Genomic DNA, 20,578 nt, shown 5'->3' with positions numbered 1-20,578 from the left:
CCCCCCCCAGAGCTGGAGTGAAGCTGTGGTGTTCCCGGGTGCTGCTGGTGTTGCACAACCTGGCCTCCTTGCACAGTTTCTCAACGCCAGCTGCTCCCTCTGGCTGTAGCCCTTTCCTCCTGCACTCTTATAGCCACATCCCCTGCACTTGGTTTCTGGGGCCCTTGAACAGCTGCAGGAGGTTGAAAACTCCTGTCTCACCCTGGTTTCCTCATCTCAGCAGAACAGGTCTGGGTGTCTCGCCCTGATCCCCACAGGAAGCTCTCAGTACTGCATTTGTAGAAGGTGCCGCCCTGCCCTATCTTCTGAGACCCCACCATATTTCTCTTCCTGCCCATCCTCAAAATGAAAACACCTGGTTTGTAAGAGAAGATACCACCACCACTCTTGGGTATGTGTGTGTGTGTGGGGGGGGTGTTTGTTTCCTAGGGCTCCCTGAGCTATCAGAAAACCCAAGTCAGTACTTAGTCACTTTTCTCTGTAATACATTGGATATTTTTTTAAGATAAACTAATGGTAATAATGTTGTTTTTTAGTGAATTAGTTAATGATGATTACAATGAAACTGTACACAAAAAGACAGAAGTTGTGATCACGCTGGATTTCTGGATCAGAAACATAGAAAAAATTGTGAAAGTGTGAGTAGATCACTTCCTTTTTAATAGTGGTTCAAATATTAAATGTTCCATTTCTGCTTAGTTTATTTAATCATTGTTCGCCTGTGGCATGCAATTCAGGTGTTTGTATTATGGAGAAGCCTTAGGTGGGTGGTTATTTCATTCTAAAGGAGAAAAGAGTTTCTCGTAAGAAATGAGCTCCACATCTGCATGCCCCCGCTTTGTGAAGGAAAAGGTAGTGGAGACAGAAACATCTTGAGCCTTTTTTTTTTTTTTTGGTAGGCACAACCACCCTGATTCCTCCGGGAAGTCCTCTAAGGAAGGTGTCATCCCTCTGATTATGGGGTGGGAAACTAAAGCTAAGTGAATTTAAGTTGTTAGTCCCAAGTCACAAGATTTTCTACTATACCAAAGATATAAGGGAGACTGGTCAAAAAGAGACTGAACATTCTTGCTGATACCCAAATGTATTAAGCAAAATAGCAACACTGGGTAGACTACTCAAGAAATCCAGGGAAGAGCCCCAGAAAGGAATTACAACAGCTTGTGAATCTCCAGCAGATATTTCACTGTGAAGAGATTTTCTTCTCCCCTCCAAGATATGAAAGAACTATGAATGTTATAACTCCCCAAATTCTGCTAGGACCTACAGACCCTGTAAGGATTCACTAAATGGATGCTTCTGAGACCTCTGGCAAAGGTATTCATAAATATTTATTTAAGGGTCCACTGAATAATACTTTAAACTGTATTGCTATAACTGTATTGGAAAACACACAATGTGAACAAGAAGGCAAAAAGATTGGGGGGGGGCGGTTAAGAATAGTGGTGGTAGAATTAGAGTCCTTTCATTGATTTAAAAAAAAAAAAACTCCACTTTTTACAAATCTAGTATAGTTTAGTTTTCTTTTTAAATGTGGTGGAGAGAAAGAAACAGGAGATTTAAACCAAAGCATCACTCTTAACTGATTTTGTGATTTTTATTTCTCTAAACCCTACTTTCCTTATCTTACACACAGGCTTCATAATGACTGTGTAGTTCTGTACATAAATTACCTAACACACTATCTGGTTCTTAATGTTATTCTTCTTCTCTTCCCAATACTCAGTGAAAAGGTTGCACCAAGATATACCAGGACAGTCATTTCCAGGTATCTTTTCATAGAAAAGTTCTCCCCAAGTCAAAAGGGCTAGCATTAGGACCCAGCTCCACATCCATAGATCCATCTCCCTCCACCACATGCAAAGCATCAAAAGAACGGCTCTGTCCATGGAAATCACAGCACGGGGAGGAGGGAAATCAAACCCAAAATTAATCAAACAGGATGTAATTCCCAGAGCAAACATGCATCAATTAGGGGAAATGTTAGCGTCCAGGTACGGGGTTTGGAATTTCACGAGGGACTCATAAGGTGAATAAACTAAGCTCTGACATTGATTATGGAAAGCAGCAGCTGTGTGATGTCAGGGCTGCTGTGATCAGTCCAGCCAGAAATTCACTTTTCAGTACCCTGATTCCTGGGATTACCTTTGTGCCGACTGTCGGCCAAAGAATGAAAAACTGCCCTGTTTAATGGAAAAGTTTCTCTGATCTGTTCATCCGACAACTGAGCGATTCAATGAATGCTGACTTTCTTTGTCCATTTTTGAATGATACACATTCTTTAACTTGGAGCAAGTCAAAGGAAGAAATTCTTCATTGCCCCTTTACGTACAACAGAAGGTCTCTCCCTCCAGAGAGAAGAGGGAAGAAAAACCAATTGCCAATACAACCTTTCTCTATGCCAAAAGCTTTAGGTATATTATTATCTTATTTTCCCCTTAGATCATATGATGTAGGTGCATTCTTCCCATTCTCTAGATAAGGAAACTGAGGCTCCAGGAAAACATGGATTTGAGCCCTGGCTTGTTGAACTTTGAAGCCCCTAAACCTCATGGCTTAATAATCTATCCCCAGATCAATGTTCAGGGAGCATTAGGCCTTCTCTTCAGTTTAGGCAGGTACAACCAGAATACTCAGGTATATGCCTCCTCAGAGGCTGAGCTGAGATTAGAGAATTTTCTCTATTCACCTGTCCAAGTCCAGGTGCCATGATCGTCCATCTTCTGTCAAAGCACCCCCACCCTCAACCCTTCCTTTGGCTCTTTTATTTTCTTTGAATCTCTTAAAAAAATCTTTTTTTTATTAGCTACACATGACAGTACAATGATCTTGACAATTCATACATTTGAATCAAATGGGGTATAATTTCTCATTTTTCTGATTGTACAGGTTGCAGAAATCTTATTTTTAAAAAAATCCCTATTGATTAGTTGTCTATTTTTACCCAAACCTTCAGCTTTCTGGAACCCTTTCATTCCTCTAAGATTGGATCCAAAGGCCACTTCACAGATTCAGCTATTAATTGCTTTCAGTGAGCACACACAAGCCCTTCGTCCTACTTCTTCAATTAGATACGGATTTCAATCCATCAATTCGGCCATGAAAATATAACTTTTTCCCCCTATAATTTGACTGTCCTTTGAAACCAACCTCATCTTATTTTGTCCCCAGCAATCTCTCTGCACCAGTCAGGGCCAAACTGTTGCCCATACGCATCTGCATGGTCACTTCTATTGACAAGTTCCTCCCTTACTTCTGTGCCACAGTAGCACTCAGGAGTCTCTGATGTTCTTTTGTCCTTAACTCTCTAAATGCACCAAGAAGCCACCCTGACTCTGTGGCCCTGCTGCTTCCATGTAGCTATCAGGGATGTGGGGCCCCTCTGCTATGGGATCCCACAGCCATCCAGAACTCGGAGCTCACCACAGGTTCTTCCTGGGAGTCAGCCTGGAATCTCCTTTTCCAGGAATTATCTTTCAACACTCCCAGGACTATGAGTTTGGGGTGGGTGAGAATGAGAGTAAATCTTTTTCCTCAAATCATTTGAGGTTTGTCTATTACCCATAGACCTCTCCTTTCTCCAAGGAGTACTGGCCTTTGGAAACTGAGGGCAAACACAACCCTTTATTAAAGAAATATGACTCGCGCTTTTTTTTTCTTATTTAAATTTACTCCAAAGGAAACTTTATGTCACTTAACAAATCTAAAAAGTAACCAAAAAATAAACAAACAAATTCAATGAACCCAATGTCATTATATTCTACCCAGACAATTTTTGCCTGCCAAATGCTTTTTTCTTCCATAAAAAGTGAAAATAACAGATGTCAGAAAGGTGTTAAAGAAACAGTAACAGTAACCTAAAGCATTCTCCTTGCTGAACGGAAGAGTTGCAACAGATTTTAAAATGAAGGAACCTTTACAGTAGTGATTCTTATTTAAATGCAAGCTGTTATGCGAGTGAAAAATTTCTCATGCCACCAGAGGCAGGAGTCTTGGACTGAAGGCACTAACTGGATATTACTTAGGCCTAAATAGCTCAACATTCTGCCTAATCCTATTTTCTTTGCATTCTTGAGTTATTTGCACAAAACCAGAATTGCATATCTCACTTCCATTCTCACCCAAGCTGACAGGCCTCAATTTCCTCCAGTTTTAGTGCCCATTCGTGGGGGTTGAATTTTAGGGTGGTCCCATGTCTACCTCCTGAGTCTAAGAGCCTCTCCATTTCATTTCCACATGATTTCTACTCTCCCTCTGTGGCTGTGCCCACTCCACTCCATTTCCAACAGTGGGAGGACAGCTTCCTGGGGTTCCAGGGCCAGATGTGCTCCTGACACACCTGGCCATGCTGCTAAAGCCTGTATTTTTCATGTCTCACACTTGTCTGCCTGTGTCACTCACACCTATGGTCAGCACTGTCTTGAAAACACACCTGCTCCAGAGCCAAGCCTGCAGAGAGGAGTGCCAAGCTTGGCTAATCCCCCAGCAGGCACCAGGCCACAGCTTTCAGGAGCCTTGGGTGATTGCTTTTGATCCTCTCCTTTCCAAAGCCAGCCTGATGTCACTCCCTCCAAGGAAGCAGGGGAAATTGCCTAGTAGTTTGGATGAGTGGAAATTGGTCCAGCAGGTATGAGAACACATATATAGCCTTTAAAAACATATCTAGAATGAGATCAGAGCTATATTCCACCATCTCTTGAAGTCCCCCTTTGGGTGCTGTGATTCTCATCCTTTCCTGTTTTGTAAAATAATCGAAAGTGTGACTTAGAATTCTAAGAGTGTGGCAGTGAGATGCTCAAGAGTGCTCTTCTGCCGCATACTGTGTGCTATTTAAAATATATTGCCAGACTCCTAGATAGTAAGGAAACTCTCCAGACACCCATTCTTCCATTCAAAAGGAAGAAAAAAAAAGATCAAAAGATGAATATGACCTGTGAGCAAACATAGAAGGTTTAAAAAAAAAAAAAAAAAGGTCTGTGTTCTGGTGAATGCGCCTCAGACCAGCTGAGCAGTGGAGTTGTTTATCCTCAGACACATTAAGTTGGACCGTCAGGAAGTCCTAAGCAGGGAGCAACCCTCTGACTCCTGGCAGAAGCAAATACAATGTGTGTCTAGATTGAAAACATCTTTGCTATAGACTACACGGGATTTCCCAAAATTTAAAATCAACTAAGAGTTAAAAATAAATGGCCACCAAACATACATGGATAAAAACTATGATGAACAAAAAAAGAACAGACACAACAAATGCCAGATTTAGACACTATATCAGACCATCTCTATGTAACAGTTCTTTTGCACTTGACCTTACCTCTCTCACATTCTGGTCACTGCTCTTATAACCAGCTGTGTGAGGCTTCTGATCAGCCTCATACAGATCAGTCTAACAGTGTTTCACCTCATGCCTATCCTGCATGCGTCTTGCTCCTGTCCCAGGCTGTTCCTAATGATGCTAAGGGGTGGGACACTATGAGATCCTGTCTGTACATTTGGAAACCAGGAATGTGGAAGAGTTGATACTTCTTGACCTAAACATTGACCAATTAGAAAGGAGAACCAATGTACAAATTCTTTCTTATACCATCCTCCTAAATTTATGACCCTGGGAAGTAGTTTATATGACTTCTTGAAAGGTTTTTGCATAATGACCCTATGCTATGGGATAGCCAGTTAAATGTAGTGGCACCCAGCTGAGAATACAACCTTATTTAGACTGTCTCTCCTTCCAAACTTCACTCACCTTTGCCCTTACTCCTGCTCCCTAAGATTGTCCTGCCTAAAAAATGATCACATATAACTTTGGATTTCTGAAAAACCTAGCCTAAGTCAGTCAAGAACTATAGATATTGCAGTTATCTGATAAAATATATAATGGGTATGTGTAAAGTTCTTTAAATACAAAAAAGCAAGCAACTAAACCCTAATAACCAGAAACATTAGAAAAGATACAAAATAGAAATAAAAAATATATTTGTTGAACATAATTTTTAAAAAACTCTCTGGATATGATATGTTAACAAATATGATCAAGCTGAAGACAAAATTAGTGAACTGGAAGATATAGCTGAAATAATTATCATGAGTATAGCCCAGAGAATAATACTAAAAATATTAGAAGTTAAAATACATGATGATGCTATGATATGAATATATCCTCCAAAATTAATACGTTGAAATTTATTCATTAATAGTATAGTATTAGCAAGTGAGGCCATTGGGAGGTGATTAAGCTATGAAGATGGTACCCTCATGGAGGGTGAAGCATCCTCATAAAAGACCCCAGAGAGCTGCCTTGTCCTTTGCACCAGGTGAGGACACATCAAGAAGGCACAATCAATGAACCAATGGCCCTCACTACTGAATCTGCTAGTGTCTTGATCTCGAGAGATCTGACAGTACAAGTTCCAGATCAAAGATCAATAGGCTTGGGGGGCGGGGGGAAAGCCAACAAGAAAAGCCAATGTTTCAGGTCAATCCTGAACGTAGAAAAAAAGCTGATGCCAATTCAATGCAGTCAGACAGGAAGAATCCTTTTTCACTCAGGAGAGGTTCAGCCTTTCTATTCTACTCAGGACTTCTGTTGGTTGGATGAGACCCACCCACATTAGGGAAAGCAGGCTGCTTTACCTGATCTTCCATTTTAAAAGCTAATCTTATCTGAGAACACCTCACAGACACATCCAGAATATTGTTGAACAAATACCTAGGCACACCATGGTCTAATCAAGTTTAGGTATAAAATTAAGTTTCACATTGACTACAGCTTGCTAACTAGACGGATAGATGCTTGAAAACAAAGGAGTATCTTCAAAGGGCTAAATGAAAATAGCTATGAATTTAGGTTTGTGTAAGCAGCAAAAATGTCTTTTGAAAAAGTAGATAAAATATTCTTATATTAAAATTCACCAACAGATTTAAAAAAAAACTCTAAAAATGCATATATCCTAAACAGGATTACATTACATTACAAAAGATTATACCATTCATCTTGCTGACAGATTCTCTCCACCCTTCACAGCTTGCACACTTTGAAGAAGCAGGTTGCCATCTTTAAGAGCCCAACATGGCAATCTCTGAGGGCAATCTCTGGGGGTCAGCCATCAGTGAATAACCACCTGGGACCCTCAATCCATCTGCCCATTAAGAACTGAGTGCTGCCCTCAACTAGTGAATAAGTATGGGAGAGGATACTACCCAGGCTCATCCTGCCCCTTCAGATGAGACCACAGACCTTAGACCAACACCCCAAGAGCAAATGGCCTTTCGAGAGAATAGAATGCAGCTCAGCAAGGTTATGCCCAGACTCTTGACCCACAGAAACTGCAGAATAACAAATGTATGTCTTTAAAAATCAATAAATTTGGAGATTGCTGGGAAAGGTGGTACACAGCTGTAATCCCAGTGACTTGGGAGGCTGAGGCAGGAGGATCATGAGTTCAAAGCCAGTCTCAGCAACAGCAAGGCACTAAGCAACTCAGTAAGAACCTGTCTCTATTTAAAATACAGAAAATAGGGCTGGGAATGTGACTCAGTGGTTGAGAGCCCCTGAGTTCAATCCCTAGTACCCAAGTTTGAAGATGGTTCATAAAAACAAGCATTATTAGATACAATGAAGATCCCTACTTAAGACAAAGTTCAGTTCACCAGGAAAACAGCAATTCTAAACTTGTACAAATCTAATGGAACAGACTCCAGCTATATCATGAAATCCTAACTTTGAGAAATACAGGTGCAATATAAAGGGATCTGGGTCACGGACAATAAACTAGACCCTGTGCTTGATGCTGCTAATTTATCCAATAGTCCCTTGCAAACTCTATCATTTTTCTGAGCCTAAAATTCCTCCATTCTTGTGACATACCTGGTGATAAACTGTGTCAAATACATTGTTTCCTTTGCTTTCTGTTTTCTGTTTGTTTAAGTCCATAAGCATTTACCAAATGAAATAGTTTTTAAATGTTATCACAAGTGTATGTGTTTCTCACTCAAGAAGCTAACACTGGGGAAGTTCTCCTTGGTTCCTAGACCAGCCCAAGCATAAGTTCCACCTTGCTAGCTGTACTCCACTGAATAATAGGCCAATTTTAATTGCAGAAAACCAGGAGAGTTTAGCTCAAGAAAAGAATCAAACAGTCCCCTTGAGACTTATCTCCACTACTACATCCCAAGTATCACACAAAACTTTGTGAGATTTGCTCTTCCCGTTTCTTGATCAATAGGTTAAGTCATCCTGATTAAAGAACTCAAGCTAGATGAGCAGCATACGAAAAAGCCACATTCAGCTGAGGGTGTGGCTCAGTGATAGAGCACAAATTTAGCATGGGCAAGGGTCTGGGTTCAATCCTCAGCATCACCAGATTAAAAACTAAATAAAAAGCCACGTTCATCATAGAGCAAATGCCCCAGAGAATTTACCTTCAGAGGCTAAGTGAAAGAATCCTCTGCAGGAATTTAAAGATCACAATGACGCTGATGGTATCATGTCCCTCCCAATAGGTAAGGACATTAAATAATGCAGAAGTCAGTCAGTCAGTCAGGTATTGATTTGGCATAAAAAGTTTCACTGGTGAAATGATATATTTCTGTATAAAATATATATAAAAAGTTGCAATACAAAAAGGAATATATATATATTCAGGAAAAAAAATCACACACACCTTGCTTTTCCTTCCACTTTGTAAACGTAAGCCCTGCTTCTTTGTCTTCAGGCAGAAATTTAGCCATATTCTCCTGCAGGTAAGTCGTCTACAAATTCTAGCCCGAGGGTAGACTTTTTTACTTTGTATTTAATGCTGTTTGAAGATGCCTGAGTGGAACTTATGAAATTCCCAGCATCACAGAAGAGGTTTGTATTTTCCATTTAACCCCTGAGTTCTGTCTCCTCTTCACAAATTGTCTCAGCGCTGCGGGCGGCCCCTCCAGCCTGGAGCTGTGGGAGCCTGTGGGAGTCTTCCAGGACACCACTGAGTTTGGCATCAATATGCTCACCAATCCCAGGCAGATCTGAAATTGGGAAATATCGGCATGAAACCAGGGCACATTTCCAGCCCAGAAACAGAAGTTGATCTTAATATCCAGAGAATGGAAACAGACTTTGTCATAGCAAAACTTGTGCATCAAGCAGATCGATCTTCAAATCCTGGCTCAGCCACCACTGACTAATTAATATTTGGGTGAGTTTTTAAATCTTTCGTACGCCTTGGTTGTGTCATCTATAATACGCGAATGATGATGGCTGTCACATTAGACGTTTTTCTCTAGGAAAATAAATGTTAAAATGCATGTAATGTGCTTAACATGAAACCTGGCATACAAAAAAAAATTTAATAAAATTTCTAGTTAATAGTAATAATGACATAATAATGATTATCACCATCATTAATATGATAGCTCGTAACTGACTTAGTTGCCATATTCCATTTATGAAAAGAAAACCACATGAGAATTTTACCAAGTCAGAATCCCTCAGCCAATCATAAAGCGGCTAATCAAGTGCAGCAGGAACCATAAAGATAAACCTTCTTTCTATACCAGGAACCTAAATCTCAGAGAGGTAAAGTAAATTGCTCAAGTTCACACAGCAAGGTCAGGTTTAGCTTCACAGACAAAGAGCAGGATTCACATTAACCAAAGCAGAGTCAGCAGGGATCCCGTAAACTTAATTCAAATAACTCACCCCTAAAGTTAATATATTTTTAGGACTGATAAAGCTCATGTAATGGGGAGTGCTCGGGAATCCAATTCTACTTGGCATTCTCAGAAGCGTCCTTGGGCTGCTTGAAGATTCGCAGCCTATAGCTTTTGGCAGTCCCCAAAGAGGGAGCTCTTTCCACTAACAAAATACAAAATGCAAAATTAATAAAAAGACCCTTTGAAACTGACAAATGTGCCTCAGGCAAACTATCTGCCCAGCAGCTGGTTAAAATTTAATCAGTTTAAAAAAAAAAAAAATTTTTTTTTTTCAGGCCTGTACATCTTTTGTATAGAGCTCCCCAGTCTGAGTGTGGTCAAAGTTTGTTAAACAAGAAATAATAGCCAAGGCTTTTTAATTCTGCAAATAAGCAATGGATGCTTTAAATGGTTCTGCAGCATTCAAGAAACTAATTGCCTGGGTCTCAACAAAGCTGGATAATTCTTTAATAATTTCTGTCCTTTCTCTTAGAAAACCTAAATTGGCAACTATACACTGTGCAGTGAATCTTAACATTGATTTAGGCTTATTACATTGTGGCTTTTTCTGGGAAGTTGATTGAACCCTAGATAGAGAAGGGGAGGGAAAGGAAGAGACGGAGGGAAAGAATCAGAATGAATACAAGAACGAATCTACTGCCAGAGTGACTGGAGTTTTGTATAAAAACTCCACAGGAACATAGTGAAGAGTGCACGGCTGTTACTATTTCTAGAACTCTGGAGACCTGAGGATTTTTAAGTCTTGGCCCAGGAGTCTCCAGCCAGTCTGCCAGGCCTAGCTCTAATTCGATTTGATTGACCCACTCTCCTACCGTAAATGTGCATAAAATTAAAGACCACAGTGAAGCCGAGATAAATAAGCATCTCTGATGAAGGACATTCACCAGGACGTAAATGAGTCAAGTCCGCTGTTGTCCACAAACTGTAGGAACAATCACACAACCTCTCCTGCTTGAAATGTAGTTATTCATAAAGGAGAAGCATGGTGGTTGGGAAGGGAGATGAGCAAGAGGGGTAATTTTTTGCTGTGTGGCCTTGCCAGGAATGAAGGAAGTGGAGTCTAAACCACTCAGGCCTTGGACCTGAATTCCTAGGGAAGCCAGGTGTGGGGGATGGGAGGAAGGGCAGAAAGTGAGAGGTGGATTTAGGTTAGAATGGCCTCTAGGTGCAGCTGCAGCCTGAGAGATTTCCGAAAGAAACTTTTCTCTCACTTAAACACAATTGCTAATAACCACTTTATCCAATGGGAAAAATTCATTTGTCTGCCTCAGAATTCATATGTCTCTGACCTTATTTGGATGCCATACTACACATTTCAAGGGAAGGACTGGCATGTCATCTAATATAGGAAGGAAAAGACCCACCCACGAAGCTTGGCTTTCAACATGGGAGGCGGGCTTGTGCACTCAAAACAATTGGTTTTACCTCCTGAAAGCCCAGTTTCATCATTATAAATTGAAATGATAATACCTACTACTAAGGCACTATCATTTAGGCTACTATGAAGACTGAATTTTATAATAGTTAAAAAATAAAATTCATGACCTACAACAAAGAGTAGCTTATATACATAATAACATAGGGTTAGGGTTAGAGTTATAGGTACTAACTGTCCACCCAGAAACCAAGGTAATTGCTATTCTTTTGTTGAGTTTTTAGACCTGTTAACTTGCTTATATCCCTGGTTCTGAATTATGGGCTTCTACTTCTTTCTTGTTCTGACCTAACTTTGGCATTCATGCTCACCACAAAGCCCAGTCCTGGCCTCACACTGTGACTCTGCTTTTTGCTTTCAAGGCTTTGTTTAGGAGAACTCTGAAAAATAGAATAACAAACGTATTAGCCTTGGTGCTTGGTGCACTTTTCTTGGTGCTAAATATGCCAGAAACTATTCTAAGAAGTTTCCTCAAAACAAACACATAGCTAGATACTACTCTATCTCCATTTTGCAAATGAAGAAACTGAGTAACAGAGAGATTGACTTGTCTAAGATCACATGGCAAAGCTTAGGATTTGAACTCAAGCAGTTGCTCTCTAAAAAGTTTTGTTCTGAAAGCTGAAGTTAAAACCAGAGCTAATCTGCAGTGTTTGGTTAAAGGACATTAGCTGAGAGATTAGTATATACCATCTACTGAGTGAATATATGGTTGACATGCTTCCTATATGTAATATGAATGAGCCTGTGAAGCAGCTGATATGATTAATTTCATTTTCAGATGAGGAGATAGAAGCTGAGGGATGTTCAGTGACTTATGCCTGGTCCATATGACCACAGGGCTGTCTGCTTAACTGAACTGGTGGCACCGTCTACAAATGCATGCATCACCTAATGGTTTCTTCAGAAAAGCACTACTGTTACCATCCAGAAATCAAATACACATTTCAAAGCTAAAGAGCTTCACTCCGACCTGTAGTCATCCCCCCAGTTTGGCTTAAACAATTAGAAACTTCCTAGAAATCAGCTTTTGGGGTGCCAAGATTTTTAATTTTGTCTGTTCCTATTCTATTGACTATAATCATGCATACCTCCAAATATGCCTACCTTTGAATATCCTTAGCTACCCATGACTGGACACCAACTCTGGCCCTAAAAGAAATTATATGAAATATGTAAAATCTAAATCTAATTTTAATAAAGTTAAAAATGAACATTCAACAGAGGTTTGTTAAAGTGTTCTTTGGTTTTGTTCCCACATGTTCCTTCTTTTACTTTCGATTTGCTTTATGTATTCTGTGTTGCCAAAGTATAGAAAAAGGTTCAGCCGTGACATTTTTGTTATAGATTATACCTTTCCTCCTTACAAATGATGCTTTGTAGGGATAACCCATTATTTTTCCTACTCAATATCCATTTTTCTCTTCTACTGGTAACACCTCAACTTCCTAAGGAGAAGCAGTTTCTTCTGCAAGCTCCATCCATGGAGTTTAGATGGAGTTGAGCATGAGTGGACCTGTGACCTGAGAGAATCAGGTGGTGCATTGACCCTGTAAGTGGTTTACTTTAGACACAGTTCAGGGTCACTAGAGAGGCAAGTGCAGAATTACAAAGAACAATCTCCAATTGCCTACATGACACCTTTACTTGGGTAGCTGATGGGCATCTTGGACAAAATATTGCTAAAATATGAGCAAAGTCAATAGTTTTGATACTGTTATTTCTTTTCCCCTCTTCATTTTACTTTTCCTTTAGGGTTAGGTAATGCCCCACAGTCAATCCTCGCCCAGCCTACTCCAAACAATAAATGGCACAACACCATTGCAGGTGCTGAGACGCAGGGCTTAGGAGAGATCCTGGATTACTCTTTTTCCTTCAGCCCTCAGCAAATCCTGTTAGCACTCCCTCCAGGGCAGATTCCAGCCTGTCCACTCTCCATCTCCACCTGGGCCACCGTGTCAAAGCTATCACCACTGAAACAGCCCCTTACCTGGCTCCTCACCCCCTACAATCCACCTTCTGCACAGCCTTCCTTGATCTTATTAGGGATTTTGTTAACTAGCTGCTGCATGATCTTTTAAAATGTAACTATTTCATTTCATCTCCCTTCTTAAAGCTTCTCAATGGCCTCCTGTCATCCTGGAATAAAATCAAAAGGTTTCCAAGCCTTTAAAACATTGTTCAAGAAAGTTTAGAAGAAAGTTCAACTTAAATTTATTTCATCCCATCTTACGTTTTTATAGGTTATCTCCATTTTTTATGTATAACAATAAATATATTTTGCATTGCCTAATTATGCTATTTTGGTTTTAGTTTTTACACTTCCTGGCTGATTTTTTTTTTCTTTTCTGCTTTTCCTACTCTTTGTTTTTCTAGTCTTTTCTTGTATCGTTTTGGTATTTTTTATGTTTCTGTTCCCCCTTCCTCCATGACCTTTGATTTGGTGGCTCCGTGACCTCTTTTTTTATTCTCTTGGGGGTCATCTTTGTAATATTATTTTACGTATGTAAATTCTATTGCTTAATGTATCAAACTTTAAAAAAAATGAAGCCTTATCTGATTGACCCACCATATGGGAAATGAAACTTCGGAGGTCATATTCCTTTTTCTGATCCACATCGCTCTGACTCCTAATTTGAGGTGGTCCATTTTTGAGGGTTTTGGTTCTAACATTCTGTTTCCAAAATTAAATCAGTCATGGAAAGCTTAAAGACAACTAGGAACTAAATTTGAGACATAGAGACAGAATAATCAGCTTTCAGGTCTGACACTAGTTTGAGCCTAACTCAAATGGGGTCAACCTAGTTCCTCTTGCCCCCTAACTTATTTGGCCCAATCAAGGTAGACTCACCGATTCAAGAATGGATGGATGTGTTGTATAATAAGACCCGAATCCCAGTCCTGCACGGCCATGGGGTGTCCTTGTGTTGACGGTGGATGGGAGTGCTATGCTCTCTATATTCACTCATGACTGAGCCTTATGGTAAGCCACCATCTCAAACATTTCCATTGTGATGCCAAGTGGAAAAAGAGAAGGTCTATAGGATGTGGCCCAGAGTTTTGTTTGTAGGAAAACTTATTTTTTTAAAATTATTATTACAAATTCAAAATTTTTAAATAAAGTGTTATTTGTATTTTCTATTTCTTCTTGTGTCAGTTTACATATATGTTGTTTCTCAAGGAATTTGAGTTCTTTGAGAACCCTATGCTATTTTCATTATCATAAGATTGTTTTTGATATAAACTTTTATCCTCTTCTAACATCTGTAGGATCAGAAGCAATATTCCTTCTCTCATTACTAATATTATTAATTTGTATTTTTTGTTGATCAGTCTTTCCAGGGTTTATCAGTTTTGTTAATCTTTTTCTAGAACCAACCTTGGCTTTGTCATTTCACTATTATTTGTGATGTCACCGATTTCTGCTTTAATTTTTATTTTACTCTTCCATTTTCTTTTAATTTATTTCATCTTTTTAGCTTAGATTTTTGAACCCTCCTTTTTTCCTACTGTATTGCATGCAAAGCCATAAATCTTCCCTAAGCACTGCTTTAGCTGCACTCTGCAGATTTTAGTATGTCGTGGTTTTATAATCATCCAGCTTAAATTGTTTCAAAAATTTCCTTTGTGATATCTTACTTGACTTATGGTTTACTTAGAAGTGACCTAATTTCCAAATATTCAAGGATTTCCTATCTTATTGCTGTTGGATTCTAAAATATTACTATAGAGTCATAAAAAATACTCTATTAGATTGAATTCTTTTAAGATTTATTAACATTTATTTTATGGCCCAGAATGTCTGTCTTGGTTGAAATTCCATATACATTTGAAAAAAAAAAGTATAGTGTATTCTTTAGTGATGGGTTATGGTCTCCTATGTGTTAGATCAAGTTAGATTAAGAATGTCTAAATCTTTACTAAAATTTTTCCACTTGTTGCATCATCTACTAAGAGAAGAATCTTTAAAATAAAATCTCCAAAGACAAAGGCTTTGTCTATTTTTCTCTTTAGTTCTACAAGGGTTGGTTTCACATATTCCAAAGCAACCTCATTTGGCATTATTATCCTCAGGTAGGATTATTACTTCTGATGAATTGATCCTTTTTTAAAAAAAATAAACTCTAGTATCTATTAAATTATAAATTTTTAATCAAAAAGAAAAATGCAGACCAAGTGAAACTTCAAACTGCAAAGACTGGAAAGCAGAGTCTATGAGAACACCATAAAATGTGTTACAAAGTTTCTGACACACAAGTTGCTAGCAGGTTTTTTTTTTTTTTTAACAATTCTATTTCAATAACTTTACTATAAAGTAGTTATTATCCATCTCTTTTTAAATCCGAAATTCTCATCTATTTCCACATTAAATTAAGCTTCCTGCTCATAATATATATATATCAAACATCTCACAGGTGCCAAATTTTAATAATGGTTTCATGCCAATCCATGCAGAAAAATAAGATCATGCAAGAGTCAGATGAGGACAACGAATGCACAGATGATATATGCACACTGGCCAAAAGAATTCAAGATATTTAAAATTTAAAAACTATAAAGTAAACAAAGATCAAGAAAATGAATTATTACTAAACAGCTCTCAGCAGTCAGCATCCAAGTTCCTTGCATTAAATACATTTCTGAGCAGAGACATGTTAGACATTTAAATTTCAGCTATTCTTACCCTTCTCACCACAACTCCTGAAATGCACAACTACGGATGAGTATAATATTGTGTGGGGAGAGGTTTACAGATGAACAAGACTTTTTAAATTTGAACTTTAGATACTCTTCACTGTCTATCAGGCCTTCTAGATCTGACAATGACCCTCACTGTTCCAACCCCTGCTACTAATGGACCATTTGCTATTTGATCTGCTACTGTCTGGTTTGCATTAGGAACCAAAAGTCTCTGTTGGGTCAAGGAGTTCTGTGCAACCAGCACAGAGATGTCTTCACTATTGCTACAGCATCTGATCTGATTTCTTCAGTGGAGGTGTTGGGTATCCTCCTGAAGATGGTGAAACATGATTTTCTTCTCCTTCCCCTATGACTCCTTTCAGCTATGCTGTCTCCATCAAGTTGTAAATGAGCAAAAGAGTCTTCCAGATAAGTGCCTGCCCCGGGGATGGGGCTGCAGGGCCAGTTAACTGGCCATCAACTGATGTTGAGACCCTTGCAGAAGACTCTGGAGGCTGAACCGAAGCTCCACTCAGTGCGACAAGCTGTCGGCTCCATTGGCAGAGCTCTCCCCTCAAGGTTTACAGTACTAGTATCACAGTCTTGCCTAAGTCCAGCTACTACCATCTTTGGTATATCTATTATGTCTTGTTTAATTTTCCTGTAATATCCATGTTTGCTTCTCCAATACTGAACCATATTTTGAAGATAAGCAACATAGAGAACCCTAGCAATTAACATTTTATTTTTATCTTTGGAAGAAGTATCTTCCAGCTCTCGGCTAATTCAGACATCATTACTGCCACCCCCATTTCTCCCTTCATAAAATCAAGCATATTCACCGTTTCCTCTGCTTGCTGCCTTGAGTTCTTTTGGTGACAACAAAGTTGACTCGTCAAGGGAATCCTCAGGAATTTCTTGTGGACAAAGGGCACGTTGCTTTCCGAGCCATAAAGCTTCCTTTACACACAGATAGCAGAAAACATGCTTACAAGGCAGACGGACTAGGCGAACTCACGTTTGCAGACAAATGGCACCTTCAGGAACAGTTGAGAAGGTGGAGTGTTAGAACAGGACTCTTGAAATTAGTAGGAACATGTTTATGGAGTGATCGTTTTCACCACAGCCCATCATTTCTATTACAGAACTCACAGATGCCTGCCACAAAAATAAAACCTCATCTTCAGCAGTCAGCCAGCTTGTAGCATCTTCTCTTCCACGGCTGGTTCATTCTTTGTAAAAGATTGTTCCTAATGCAGTCGGTTTCACAAATTCCTTTAGTCAACCAGGCAAGAAGAAAGTCTCGGCACCTTTCGTTGCTAACACTTGTCCCCTGCAAGCCCTTTGCCCCAGCTCCCCCCCTCTCTGGCCACAGCCATAGTCACCTTGCAGTCTTTTCTGAATTGATCCTTTTATCATCATGAAGTATCCCCCTTTACCTCTGATGCCACTCCTATCCAGAAGTCTATTTTATCTGATATTAGTGTAGCTGACATTCAGAAGGACTTTCTCATACCTGTTCTTTGTACAGTGCATCTTTTCCCACCCTTGGACTTTCAATCTACCTGAGTTTTATTTAAAGCAGATTACTATAAAGTTATACCAAAATGATAAATGTCCAGCTGGAGAGATGGAACATTGCCAGCATCCCAGAAGCTTCCCCACATGGCCCTGTGCTGTCACCACTCCTGAACAGAACCGCTAACCTGACTTCTGAGACCTAAAACAGCTTTGTGCTTTTGAAGTTTTTGTAAGTGAAACTGCAGCTTAGACACCTCGATCTCGGTTGTCCAATGTCACATTCATGAGATTCATTCATGTTCTCATGTGTTGTCGTTAATTTATGTATATATAGCTGCATCTATTGGATGCTACAAAGAATACCACAACGTCATGCCAGCGGTCCTGTTGATATATTTTTGGGTTGCTTCCAGATTTTTGACTACTGTGAAGAGTGCCACCACAAACAGATTTCCATTTTTTAGTACGGAAAATAGCTGCATTTCTACTGGGTATCAGTGAAGTTCTTTCTGAAACCTTGTAAATATCTTTGTTTTAGCATGTGAACCTGCCTTTTGGAATGATACTGCCAGGGATTCTGAGAGGTGCTTTTTATTTCCCCATGCCTGTGGAGAAAGTGCGAGGATTTCACATCACACACATGGTAGCTGAAGTTCAGACAGCAAGGGGTCCCCATTAGCCCTCTCATCTTCACATTCTCCAGATACAGCCACAGCAGTATGTAAATTTCTGGAAGGCAAACCCAGTTTCCTTGGTGCTGGTTTCCATAAGGCTCACAGGCTCATATAAGGTGCTAATGGTGGCTGGTCTTGAACTGTGTGGATCTAGTGATCACAGAACTGCTGCCTAGATGTAGCATTCTCCAGACCTACCTGGCTCCCTTCCAGAGTTCTGACGGTTTTGCTTCTGCTTCTGTACTAGGCTGGGTTTTAAAATTCACAGGAAGCGCTCTCTTACGGCTCCCTGTTTTCAGTTGCTGGGCTCTCTCCCTCACCCCTTCCTACTCCATGAACCTATTTCAGTGCCAAGAAAAGGGAAGTGTGAAAATCCTGCCCAGCTGGAGTTTCTCTGACTACACATATCAGATGTCATTAGGTGGGGAAATGAGCCCTTGGAGGCCTACAAGTCTGTAGAAAATTCCTCGTCTGGCATTCGAGTCTCTCTACCATGGACTCCTGCATAATTTCCAACACCATTTCCCATTGGTTCCAATGTGTCCTTTTCTGTCAGAGACAGGCTGTTTCCCACCCACCAAAGACACACCCCCACCTTCTCTTGTCTCTTCAATCTCCCTTCAAACGTCCTTCCCCGAATGGCTTTGCACAGCCTTCCTCTTACCTGTTTAAATATTTCACCTGGATCATGCACAGGTGAACTGGAAAATGAGGGGTTCCTTGTTAAAGATTAAAGACGGGGCCCTGTGTGACTGCACAGCTTGTCCATAAAGCCAGACACATAGTGAGAGACCACTTCAGGAAGAGGAAATGGAGAGGAAACACCAAGCATCTGCCTGTCTCAAGGGAGATTTAGACAATCAGCAGAGATTGGAATCAAATTAGTGACGAGTAAATAGGAAACTCAGTGAATATCAACATCAAAATAAGACAACTATTACTTTTAGGAAAAAAAAAGAAGGAATTGGGCAGAAAAATGAAAAGAAAAGTAATTGTTTATTTTCACGGCTCAGCTGTGAATACTGTTTGCATAGTATATTAGTCAGGGTTCTCCAGGGAAACGGAGCTAGTTGGATGCATATAGAGAAAAAGATTTATTTTGAGGATTTGGCTCACAAACCAGTAGGGGTTGGCAAGTCTAAAATCTGCAGGATAAACCAGCAGGTTGGAGACCTAGAGAAGACTGTGTTGAAGCTCAAGTCTGAAAACCATCTGGAGGCAGAATTCCCCACTTCTTAGGGAGATCTGGCTTTTTCTTGTCAGGCCTTCAACTGATTGGATGAGGCCCACCCACACACTTTATGGAGAGTAATGTACCTGGCTCAAAGCCTACTGATTTGAATGCTATTCTCATGTAAACAATGCCTTCATAGTGACAGCTAGACTGGCATTTGACCAAATACCTGGGTACCAGAGCCTAGACACAGGTTGACATATGAGATGAATCATCACACATAATTATTTAAATTTAAACAACGATATTGATGTAACCAAAGTTATGACAAATCATATTGGAAGGATGTGGAAGATGTAAGGGAGAAAAAAAAGCTGAAACTCCTCCTCCACACAGTGCAGGGAAATCAAAGAATGTGGCAAAGCCGACAAACCAAGGGGAGGAAACCAGCCATGGTTTTGGAGAAAGAGAAGTCAATGCAAAGGTGACCGGCTGAAAGGCAAGAGGTTTGCCTCTGCAGGAGGAGACGGGGTAGGAGGGTGTGGGAAAATGCTGTTGGACATAAGGCACCAGGCAGATATATTTGGATTTTTTTTTTAATGTATGCTTGTATAATTCTGACTTAAAAATATAAACACTTTAAGAAACGGAAGAGAAGAGAAGGAAATATCTATAGGAGAAAAACATAGGTTATAAAACAGTGGAAGCCAACTGAGCGCTAATGCAGAATGAGGTCCATATTTAAGGTCTACGGAGCACTGACCGCGAGCAGGAGCAGGCTCCCACAGGAGACCACCAGGAGAGTAAGGATGCGCACAGAGAACACCGCGAGAGGCGCAGGCAGATGCCTTCCTGTAACGCTCACTTCCCATGAACTTCAGAAACTTTCTGAGGGCCTGTTCAGATCTCCCCTCATCCTTAAAGTGTTTCTGCACCTTCCCAGAGAGCTGCTCCCTGCTCCTTCTAAATACCCACAGCATCTGACATGCACCCAGCGGATCCTTCATTAACCAAACCATCTTTCCTTTCGCAAGTATGATGGGGTCAGGTCATCAACAGTGACCACCACGTGCTGAGCATCTCCTCTGGGTCAGTGTCCTGCATACACACCCCTCTAATCTCAAGTTCTCTGCTTTATGGATAAGGAACTTGAGACCAAGAGACTTGAGAGGACTTGCTGGCTCTTAATGACAAAAGTAAAAATTCAGAGTCAAAACTTCCTAATTCCCAAGACTGTGCCTTTACCTTTAAGCCACACGGTCTCTCACTACCTCAAACTGCCCGTTTTGTTGCAGGTGCTTCGAGTAATATCAAGCACATGGTAGGGAGGCAGAAACTGGTGGTGGAGGAAAAGAGGGAGCAAGGACACAGCCCATGATTGGCAAGGCATCTTGCTACCCCCCC

General features: G+C 40.2%; 1 protein-coding gene and 1 pseudogene across 1 annotated transcript in view; both read right to left on the bottom strand.

Moving 5' to 3' along the window:
* Positions 1-20,578, bottom strand: part of Insc (INSC spindle orientation adaptor protein) — a 313,322-nt gene that overhangs the window by 17,704 nt on the left and 275,040 nt on the right. The window lies entirely within an intron of this gene.
* Positions 15,894-17,115, bottom strand: LOC107158114 (annotated as a pseudogene).

This window comes from Marmota marmota, unplaced genomic scaffold, assembly GCF_001458135.2.
Source record: "Marmota marmota marmota unplaced genomic scaffold, marMar, whole genome shotgun sequence".
NCBI lineage: Eukaryota > Metazoa > Chordata > Mammalia > Rodentia > Sciuridae > Marmota > Marmota marmota.
This window is presented reverse-complemented; position numbering and strand designations above follow the sequence as displayed.